Genomic DNA, 12350 nt, shown 5'->3' with positions numbered 1-12350 from the left:
GACATTCATAGCAACAAGATGAATGTTGAGCACCCTGATGCTGCTGAATTCAACAAGATACCTTGTAACCAATCATAATTCTTGCTGTTTCTGAATGTTTTAGAATTACTGGAATCCTTGTGTGGCCTGTACATACAGTTGAGGGTACATATCAAACTTTCAGATATGTCAGATGCTGATGTGATTAAATTTCATGGTCATGTCAGATTCTGATGTGTCAAATTTAAGGTTGTGTCCACAGCAAATGATGTAGATGGATGTTGGATGTTTGATGAATTCAAGCTTATTCAGTTGCATATTTCAAACACAAGTGTCCTGAAAAAGTGAACAGAAAATGTGTGCATCTATGCTTCTTTATTAATCTCTGTCCCTTTGTGAATACCTTCATTATTTATCATTTATTATCTGCCCAATTTTGTAGCGACCTATGTTTGTCGTTTGAGGTGACTTTACTGATTAATTAATTACTGCTTTCTTGGGACCAGATTTGATTGTTTATGGATATCATCATTTTCACAGAATATGCTACTGAATTTGAGTTCAAATATTAAACAAACAATGATACACTTTTCTGTTGACAGTTTATTTGCAGAAGTGTCCAGCAATCATGTAAATATAGAATGTCAATGCAAAGGAGTTGTCACAATGCACAAAAAAAACAAATCCTGTTTGGTGTAAAAGGAAAAATGGTCATGAAATTTTATGAATAAAATGCTGAAAATCAGTACTGATATCAGATGTTTGTGAAAAGGATAGGCAAGTTACACTTTTTCTCAATTGCTTATATTGGACAAAATGGGGTTCAACTGAAAATATTCTTGAATTTTAATTCATAGCAGATCTGTTGGTGAAGGATGAAGGAAAGTCTTTCAATACTGAACATAGCATGAAGTCTTGTGATGCTGTACATACTAAGTAATCATGTCCCGGAGGTAATTATGCTTTCAGCATCTGGCACATCACTCACGTTTCTGAACATTTCAAACTCTCCTCAGAGGATATAAGTTTTTAGATTGTTGGAATTTGTGTTTGAAACATCCATGCAAAACAACAATTTGTGAAGTTATTTCTGGAAGGAGAGATTAATTTTATAAGTGGAACTATCCACCACGTCTGGTGCAAATTTTCAGCCTAGCACTGGATGTTGTAATTGGTGCAGAGAGTAGACATCGTCTATGGTGATCATAAACTGCAAGACACATGTATCATAACATTTGGGTTAGCATACAAACAAAGTGTTGTTTAATGACTGGAATCAAACATGGTGAGACTGCCAATTGCCCTATGTCTAGTCTTTCCCTAAGTGAAAGAGTACACATGCACAGTTTGGGGATTTAGTGTGTTGTTCATTGATGGATTACAGGTGCATATGTCAGAACTGGCTTCTCTCACACTATACCTTAGCTGGCGATGTATGCTGCCAGAAAAGTACTACTTTCTCAAACCAAACCAATATCATATGCTGGAACTGTAACGAGATGGTATTTTATGTTAGTTCAGATTTTATGATATTTTAAACAGATGATTTTGTGTGTTATTACTTAATAGCAGGGTCAGTAGGGTAGCTTAGTGGTTAAAGCGTTGGTTCATCATGGTGAAGCCCTAGGTTTGATTTCCCACATAGGTTCAATGTGTGAAGACCATTTCTTGTGCCCTGTGCTGTGATATTGCTGGAATATTGCTAAGAGCAGCATAAAACAGTAACCATACACTCACTTAATTAGAATGTGGATGATTGTCTTTGAATTTAAATCATAAAATCATTACAAATACCCATGCAGATCCAGGTCAGAACTGATCTTTAACAACCCGAATTGTCATGATATCAGTCATTGGATTGTCTGATCAAGTACAGACAGACTGTTGTCATATGGCTAGAAATATTTCTGTAGTGTTAAACAATAAATACAATTCTTTTAGGTAATGTTATGTATCTATAGATAGATATATACATGTATATCGGTTACATCCCCATGAGGCCAGTGACATTTTGATTTGTGTGCTGTTTTTAGAGCTGTACATTAATGTGCTAAGCCATTAAGTTAGTCCGTCTCTCTGATCCCAGAGAATGCATAAAAGGAGTACAACTCAATTCATGAATGATTTGTAAAATTCAGATCACTCCAGCATTTCAGAGTTCTTTTTGGATTGTATTTATTGTTTCTTTGTAGATGTATATTTTTAAGGATGATTACTGTATTTCTGAGACCAAATGGCAGCCTAGCATTACGTGTTATCGTTTGTGTCTCCCCAGGGGTAGGTATGAAGCACAGCCAAACACAAATACACCATTTTAAGAATGTGCAGGTTGTGTGTCTGCTGCAGTGCAATGAGTTTGTGTTTGTTTTAATTTCTTGGGTGCAGTAAATATAGATTTCTTTTTAACAATTTACTCAATATGCAAGATCTGTCAAGGAAGGGGACCGAAGAATGGGCCATTTTGGTTAATGAAACCATTCCAAGTTAATAATATAATATGTGTAGCTTGATTGATTTTATTGGTGGCATGGTGGGTGAGCTGGTTAAAGCGCCAGGCTTGTGATCCAGTGAGCTTGAGGTGACGAGATTGAGCCCACATGTGTAAAAACCTTGGAATCACTTTTGTGTGCAGACCCCTTGAGTGTTGTCACAACCCCTAATATGCAGTACACAAACCTGTGTGCTTAAAAGAATCCACGAATCAGTATGTGACCAGATGGTGGCCACATGAATACATGCAAACACCTAGTTGCAGGTACAGCAACGTGCAGTAAACATGGACAAAGTGTAGTGACTATATGTCCCAGTCCACCCATCTGTTAATGTGTACCTTGTTAGGATGAGAAAGCCACAATAACTCGGTGTGCCTAGTGGCTACAAGAGTTGTATACTCCCCAGGCAGTTGAGATTGCTAAAATGATGGTCTGTTCAGATTGACATCCAGTGACTGAGGAAAAAAATATCAGCACCTTGAGCATGCACTAGTTCGTGGATATGTGCACCATATAAATATCCTATATCCTATATCAGTTACATCTCCATGAGGCTAGTGACATCAGATTTTGTCTAGAGCCGATTATTCATGTGCTTAGCCATTAAGTTAGTGTCTGGCCCCAGAGAATGCATAAAAGGAGTACAGCCTCTTTAACTCAGTCCACCTAGTGGCTGCAAGAGTTTGTATGATCCCAGGGAGTTGAGATTGATAATGGTGTCGTTTGAGACTGACATCCAATGATCGAGGGATTTTGGCATCATGAATGAATGAATGAACACACGAACAAACAAACAAATTAATTCAGATACATGCCACTGAAGGCTCTTGCAAGATTTAAACAAGGTTTAAACTGCGTTATGCTGTAAGGTTTGTTTTTACAGTGAATAGCTTGTATTATCAAGTCTCAATCAGTCACCAACAGTAGTGCATGTCCAATAAAGTGGAGAAATACATGTACATATGATATTGCAATATTACTGACATAATTCGACTGATATAATGTGAATATAGTACTAACCCACCACTTGAAATAGCTGACCACAATCCTGGTCCCACCACTCAAGACTTACTTATAACACTTTCTAAGTTTCCATTTTATGGTCTTTGGTCAATTTTAAGGTCTATTGATACTCAAGTCTTTCAGAACACAGATAGTGCCTGTCAGATCTTTGGAGGACAGCATTCATTGCAGTAGATGCCCTTGGAATAACCTACTTCATTGGTTCATTCACTGCAAAACATTTTAAGTTAAAAAATTGACCTCTTTTAGCCAGAGCTGTTACTTTTAATTAACAGTTGTCATATATTTATCTGTGCTTTTAACTTTAAGAATGTCAATTTCTTCCACGTCTTATCATTGAAACCTTTGAGTTAGTACATCTGTCAAGGCAGACGGCCATCTCTCAATCAATAACAGCTACCTCATGGTTGATGCAAAATCTCAGGAAGTAAATAGCTGGATCAGATTTAACTTGACTTGGCAAGAAAATCAGATGCCAGGCAGTACCATTTCATTAATTTTCTAATTAGTTTCAAAGGTTGTTAAGAAGTGAGAGTTCAAGACATAAACCATTTTCAGAACGCTGTAAAATCTAGTTACACACTGCGCTGACACTTAGATGAGAATACTACCATGTTAAATACATCTGGATTTTCACCTCATGGGTGTTGCATTGGTGATCACCAGGCTGTGTGTCAAGATAAACCTTCACCGAAATTAAGTTTCCAGCTTGAAAACTTAGTTTTCTGTTACGTTGATGAAGATTAGGTTGTCCAACCTGATTTAATTTCAACATGATTTTAGATTTAAGTTCCATGCCAACAAAAACATGTTTCTTTCAAACTTCTGTAATATGAAACCCGATTTTAAATTGCTTGACAGTGGAAAATCAATGCTGAGATGCATGTGAAGAAAATGGTTTGGGTGAAAATTGATTGAGGATCCTGGAACAAATCGAAAACAAATCAGCTTTGTTCATCAAGTTAACATCTTGAAATTCTATTGAGATTAAAATCTTTATTCCATGTGTCGTATTTGCTCTGTGATTGTGAAAAGCTTCAATTGTTGATATCACCTATTTGTTTATTGAAATGGAGTGTGTTAGTAATGGAGTGTGAATGAGTTTAGCCTGAGCCCAGACTCATCATCAGTGCAGATCTGGATTTGAATTCAGGATGATTAGTGTCTTGCCAAAAGGGACACAACTCTGTGTAGTAAATTGCAGCTCCAAAGATGTCTGTACCCTGGTACCTCCCAAGGAAAGTCTTGTTTAATATGCGCTATCATGTCAATCAGTTTCTCTGTCTTCACAATCCTGCTGAATATTTCAAGTTAGATATTGACCTCAAGCTAAAACGCAGTCATGGGTATGAACCCAGAATTATCTTCATATGGATTTGAATTTATGTTCTCTCATGTCCAAAGGGACACAACTCATGTACCTCCCAATGAATGTTAATATGGGCTTTCATGTCAATAAAGTCCTCTATCCCAACAGTCCTGCTGAATACCTCCATGTATATACTGTTTTTGAACACTGAAAGTCTTTTATGAAATATTTCTTCAAAAGAATATGAAGTAAGAAAGATATTCGTTGTAACAGCCACCATACATCATTGGTATGATATCTTTGATTCACGGCATTACTTGTTGCTCTAATGGTATCAGATATATATTATTGATAAAGAAACAATATACAGCAGAAGCTGTCACACCCGGCATCTGTCTAATCCGGCAAGTTGTCAACTCCTGCATAAAAACTCAGTTCCTATCCATGGCTTGTACATTTACCATCAGCTCTACAATCCAGCACTTTGTCTGAACCGGATTATTTCTTCAGTCCCAATGAGTGCTGGTTTAGACCACTTCCACTGTAACTAACAATGATTTAAATCTGTCTATGAATAGATCTGTTTCCAATACTTTCCATTGTGGTGTTTGTTGGCATTGTGGTATTGCATGATGTCTGTAAGTACAAGATGCAATTCTGTATGATGTGCAAGATGTAATATGGTATGGTGAACAACATGTGCAAGATGTAATATTGTATAGTGAACAATATGTGCAAGATGCAATATTGTATGGTGTGCCATATGTGCAAGATGTCATATTGTATTATGGCCATATGGGCAAGATGTAATATTGTATGATTGAAATGTATTATAGGGTTGTCTAATACCATACAAGCAATATATAATATAGTTTGATGGTTATGAGGAAAATATATTCCATGAAGTCTATACATGAGAGATACAGTCTGATATAAGGGGCATTTATGTGAAATATGATATAGTGAGATGCTGTATGTGTGAATAATTATCTACATTTACTTTGATATATAGAATCAGCAAACTTCGTTCTTCTTGGGCGGTTTATTTGTACACCCAACAAGAAATTACCACAGAATCCTTCCAGCAGCATGTCATTAGAATTTGCATTGCACATGTGAGAACTGATGTGTACAGACTCATACAGGCTGCAAGGGGAAGTTGGCAGGGAGCAAGGAAGGACTTCAATCAAGAATTATTGTTTTCCACTTTGCCTTTCCGTACTAGGATTTTGTCTGATCTTGTGTACAGAGATTTGGAGATAGTATGATGGAGCATCATGTGCTGCGTGTTTGTGTTTTTAAGCACAGTCATGGAGTGTGGGCCAAGGTGCTGCAGTCTAAGATTGTTATGTGTATCATTAAATGTTTGGCTGTTAATAAGGCATGGAGAACATAGTGAGTTTGGCACAACATCAGCAGGAGTGTCTTCTTGACACTTTAGATATGCATCCGCTTGGCACTGTACTTTATATAACTTCACAGACTAGCTGTGCTGTTTCACTGGATTTAGTCTTGAGAATGTCCATTCATCCTTGTGGAAACAAAACTTCTTGATAAAGTTTTTCTCTATGGATATATGTGTGTTTCATGAAATAGTTTTGTTGAAACAAGTCAGTGCTGACAAGCGTCTGCTAGAATAGTGCCATATAATGCACTTGTCACACTGTGACTTACTCTGCTATTAACACAAGTCTGTCTGTAGCTATGTCTATCTGTAAATAGTTGAAGTATATCCCATGTTCACAATGATAACTATTTATATACCCCAGATGACATACTGCCAATACTGTGTCTCACTGATTCTCAGATATAAGTGAGTTTTTGTTTTATGCCACTTTTATCAATATTCCAGCAATATCACAGAGATACCAGAAATGAGCATCACACATTGTACCCATGTGGGGAATCGAACCCAGGCCTTTGACATTTCAAGAGAACATTTTAACCACGAGGCTACCCTACCACCCATTTCTTTCATGTGAAACAGTGTGCCTTGAGTAAATTGAAGCAAAAATGGTTTCAGATTTAACATGATTTGAAAAGAGGTACCGAAATAATTACAGAGCTAAATAAAAATAAATAAAAATAATGTAAATAAAAACTGTAGCCTGGTCCAATGGCCTCCACTATGAAATAAAGATAGATTGATTGGTACTGGAATATATCACAAATACTGATGTTGTATTTTCAGTTCTAAAAATAAAATAAACACCTGTGTCCTTTAAACATAAAACATTTTTTGTACAAGCACCACTTGTGCAGTACAATATAGCACAAATTACAAACCATGCCCTGTTTCAGTTACATTAACTGAATCTAGACCTTAAAGGTTTTGATGTGAAAGAAATTATCACTTGTGCCTTAAATGCAGCAAAGTAAAAAAAGATGTAAACCTTGCACATATTGATCTTTCTTGTTTGAACTGAAAATGTCAAGAGTCCAAAATAGGAATTGCTATAGTTGACTGTTCACAGCATCCAAAATAGATCCAAATTGGAATCCCCTGTCCAGTTTGATTCGTCTGAATTGTGTAAATGATATGAATTGATAGTTCCTTGTGGGGCATGCTATAATATTATGCATATGCATAGCATCGTAAACAATCAAATGAGCAATAAAAGATCAACCCGTCACTTGGTATGTGACATGAATTGGAGAGCCCATGATTTACCTTTACTTCGGTAAGTGTGATATCCATTCTGGGCATGTTATCCCTCACTAATCGCTGTAAATTGAGAAGATACATTCCTTTCTAGATCAAAGACAGTACTTTCGTGCTCAAAGATTAAGAGTGAAAAAAGTTGAGATTTGCAGTCAATTGAAGGGAAGTGAGCAAGCAGATTGCATAGCAAATGAGTCTTTATATACTTAATCACTGAATCTTGCTAGATCGATTGTTAGATAGAACTTCTGAACTTGGTAATGATATATTTGGACAGTGCTCGTTCTGTTACAGTTTACACAGGAGACATTGTTCTCCAAAATCATATTAAGAGGTTTTCTGTGTTTAATACAGGGCTATTGTAAAGTGACAATCACAGATGAACATTTCTGGTGATCAGGTTGTTGTTGGGTTATTTTATTAAATTAAGTTTACTTTGAACCATATCTGGTGACTTTAACTTTGGGTTTATTTGCAATGGAAATTAAATTCTGAAATGAGTTCAAACTGAACCCAATCAACCATCCTGAGGATCATTCTACCTAATTTTAGGGATAAGTCATATTATAGAATTCATATTTGACATTTGTTGACATTATATTTCAGAATGATTGACAAATTAGTTTCAAATTTTAAATTGGTACTCAGTAAATTATTTAACTATTATAACTTTAATAATTCTTTTAAGATTGACACAGTAAACAGTGAACTACTGCAACTTTTCTTGTTTTCTTCAGCATAACTCTGACAGTTTTAAGGATTAAGCATAATACTACATAACAGTCATATTTTGGATTGATGGTGAAATATTCAACACCCTAACACATCATGGAATTTACTTTTATTAAGTGTTAATTGTTCTCCGACCAGTTTTTGAATTGGGTATATGATCGTTTTGTGTTTTCAGTTGGCCGTAACATTGTCCAAAGCCATGGTGTTACCTGTGGTGAAAATCTACAACATCAACATAGCTTTAACAGTTTTACTATCTACAGATTATATCCATGTTGGTTAATTCAGCTGATGTGCGAGGATGTTTCTCATGTACTTCTTTAGCTGTACAATGGTTAATGTACAACGCTCACTCACTTTTTCTCCATCTCTTCCACATGAACATGGCCACAATATGAATGTAGTGATCACAGATGTGATCAGTTTAATCCACTGCCCCAGTTGTTCATATGACATCAATGTGATCTAAATGCTTTTGTTCTGAACACAGAAAATATGCTACACTGTGTCATTTAAATAATTTAAAATTTAATATTTCATTATTTAAAAAAATGGTGATAGGATTATTAAACTCATTCACACACAGTGGTTCATCTGTTCTATACTACAAAGTTGTTCAATTTTTATTCATTCATTCATTCAGTCATTCATTCATTCATTCATTCATTTATTCATTCACTCATTCATGGAAAAGGTACACTTATTGATTGGTCTTGCAAGTGTATGTTTTCATGACAAGAGTTTCAAAAAAAAAAGAAAATTAAAAAGATATCATTTATACTCATCCATACACACATTCACACCTACTAGAATCTTTTTACATGGTCATTTTATATGAAGATAACATTCAGTTCACTGTTTCTATTGGAAGAGAAACCAGTTGGCTGCACCATTTGAAAACATATCTGCATTAGGAAGTGTTTGCTGAGAAACTGTAATACAACATACTAGACAGACAAAGCAATAAGGGTGTGGGATGAATGCATTTCGCAACAGCAGTAGAGTGGGGAGAGGCACTGAGTAATGAATGATTTGCTCTGGTTGTTGAATTCGCTTTTGTTTCAAGCATTTTTCTTGTTCATGCTTAACTTGTCTTTCAGCTTTTACTCTTGTCACGACTCATGCTTGTATTTGTGGCAATATACTAACTAAACTCACTCACTCACACTCACACTCACTCACTCACTCACTCACTCACTCACTCACTCACTCACTCAATCACTCAATCACTCACTCACTCAATCACTCAATCAATCACTCAATCACTCACACACTCACACACTCACTCACTCACTCACTCAAGCTTTTTTTCTTTTCATGATCTTGCTCAGACTCATACTTATGCATGTCCTCTTGGTTCTGCTCTTGCTTGTGCTCTAACTCCTGGTCCTCATTTCCCATTTCATACTCTTGTTTCTATGTTTCACAAGAGGGTGCTTCACTTCAAGATTCCACCCTCAAAGGGCCAATCTTCTATGCTATAAATCGAGTTCTCTTCTAAGGAATATTGCATATATGCACAAAATATGCAAATGATGTAATGGCATTGTCAGTGTGTAATGAATGTACCATGTATTAGAATGTTTTACTGTCCAAGAGGACATCTTTAACACTTTGCAAATTGCTTCAAATTTTCCTTGTATTGTCTTGGATAAAGAATACCTTTCAGAGAGCTGTCTTCCTCTTTGCTTAGGTTGGCAAACAGTCTGAGGAATAGAGTAAACATATTACCAGTGCTTAACAAGTCAAGGAGAATTGGTTTTATGCAAACATGAAGAAAGTAATTTACTATTGATTTTGTAGAATGCACTTAAGCACCGATTATGAACAAGATTGAGTAGATTACAAGAAATGAAACACACAGAGACTGTTTGGAAGAAAATGTGCAAAGTTTCATCAATTAATTCCTTCTTTCTCAGGGATTTTCAGAGAGCCAGTGTCCATGGCAACAGACAGTCTAATTCAACTGATGACATGAAATAATTTAAGCAAACTCTGAAATGAAAACACTTCACTCACATTCGTTTATGAAACAAAGAATGATTGTGGAGAAAAAAAACAACCTTGATTGTAAATCTGAACATGTCTCTCACTTAAAATAAAGGCCTGTTTGCTGGAAACATGCCATAACAACATGATTTTGACAGAATATTGAGTGCTTTCCATGATTCTGCCATGCATAATTTCTTTAGAGTTGAATCGTAATCATCCCCTTGTGACTAGTTATAGATTTTGTGTGACTTTCTCGAGTTAAAGAGAATATGGTTATGGCAGAAATGAGATGTACACAGACTTGAAACAGAGCTGAACATTACATTACAGCATGCCTTTAGGTTTTTGAATGAGACAGGCCCCAATCTTTCAGGTTCAGTTGAGTTCTTTTTGAATCATTTTCCCTGTGCATAAACAGATGAATTTGAACAGATTTTTAGTAAAGTTTTTGCTTGATATAATCACACTTGTATTTTTTGTATTGTGGATTAACATCTGAGGGGGTTGTTATTGCATATGTCCCCTCTTGAAAGGACTATAGAAATGTTTGTGCTCTTAAGGATTAATCCGTGTGAATGAAGGTGTATGTTATGTGTGAAAATTGGCTCTCTACAGGACACTATGTGATAAAATTATGTCATTGAATGGAATATGTTAACTGGGGGAAGTTTGAGCTATCTATTGCCAGGTTTGACAAATATGAAATATACATGTATATTCAGAACCTCTGCATGGATCTGGTTCCATAGAAATCCACACCCTAAATATGTGTTTCTGTTAGGTGGCTTAGTACAAATAAATCAAAGTCAGGTTAGATCAACGTTTCTTTCATCAAACATTCTAGTTCACATTTAGTACATAATATCTACCATAGTTTTTCATTTGAAGAAATAGCATAACAGCAACAGCAATATCATACAGAGTGCATGACTCTAACAGTGGATTAGACACTGCAATTTTCAGGGCAAATCTGTGTCCCTTGGTTGTCTGGATTTGGGTTTAATTCCTAGGTTTGTTTCAGTGGTGATTCTTGACTTGATACAAGTTATCAATGGTTCAGGGCAAATCTGTGTCTCTTTGCTGTCTGGATTTGGGTTTAAGTCCTAGGTTTGTTTCAGTGGTGATCCTTGACTTGATACAAGTTATCAATGGTTTAGGGAAAATCTGTGTCTCTTTGCTGTCTGGATTTGGGTTTAAGTCCTAGGTTTGTTTCAGTGGTGATCCTTGACTTGATACAAGTTATCAATGGTTTAGGGCAAATCTGTGTCTCTTTGCTGTCTGGATTTGGGTTTAAGTCCTAGGTTTGTTTCAGTGGTGATCCTTGACTTGATACAAGTTATCAATGGTTTAGGGAAAATCTGTGTCCCTTTGCTGTCTGGATTTGGGTTTAAGTCCTAGGTTTGTTTCAGTGGTGATCCTTGACTTGATACAAGTTATCAATGGTTTAGGGCAAATCTGTGTCTCTTTGCTGTCTGGATTTGGGTTTAAGTCCTAGGTTTGTTTCAGTGGTGATCCTTGACTTGATACAAGTTATCAATGGTTTAGGGCAAATCTGTGTCTCTTTGCTGTCTGGATTTGGGTTTAAGTCCTAGGTTTGTTTCAGTGGTGATCCTTGACTTGATACAAGTTATCAATGGTTTAGACCAAGCTCTGAGATTAATGTCTATTATGTCCTAACTTCAGTGGATCCCATGCTTGTGGTAGGATGCGGATACACCTGCAGAATCTTGAGAGATGCTACATATACATTTATAACACCTCACACACCTTGCTGTCGGATTGGCTGAGCACTCTTCTATTATTTTCAGTGCACCCCGTGTACAAGCAATGTGTATTTCAATACACCCCACTTCCAACAGTAACTAATTCAGTACTTCATGGTAGTTATCTCGAATAACATTGCATCACGCATGATGCACAGAAATTACTGATGTTTTACAAATGCAAACTGATGGAAGGGAGATAATTTACATAATCATAATCAAATTGATCTTTAGAAGTTTTTCTATTTATGTGGGATCTGCTCAAAGGGACAAAGCAGTATAATTTCCCCCCAAATACAGTTATGTGTCAGTCATCTTTCACCATAACACAGATGTATATGTCTCAAAATAAAGGGAGTAAAAAGAGAATAGATGTGAAATGTATCACTTTAAATCAC

This window comes from Haliotis asinina, chromosome 10 (genome assembly GCF_037392515.1).
Source record: "Haliotis asinina isolate JCU_RB_2024 chromosome 10, JCU_Hal_asi_v2, whole genome shotgun sequence".
NCBI lineage: Eukaryota > Metazoa > Mollusca > Gastropoda > Lepetellida > Haliotidae > Haliotis > Haliotis asinina.
This window is presented reverse-complemented; position numbering follows the sequence as displayed.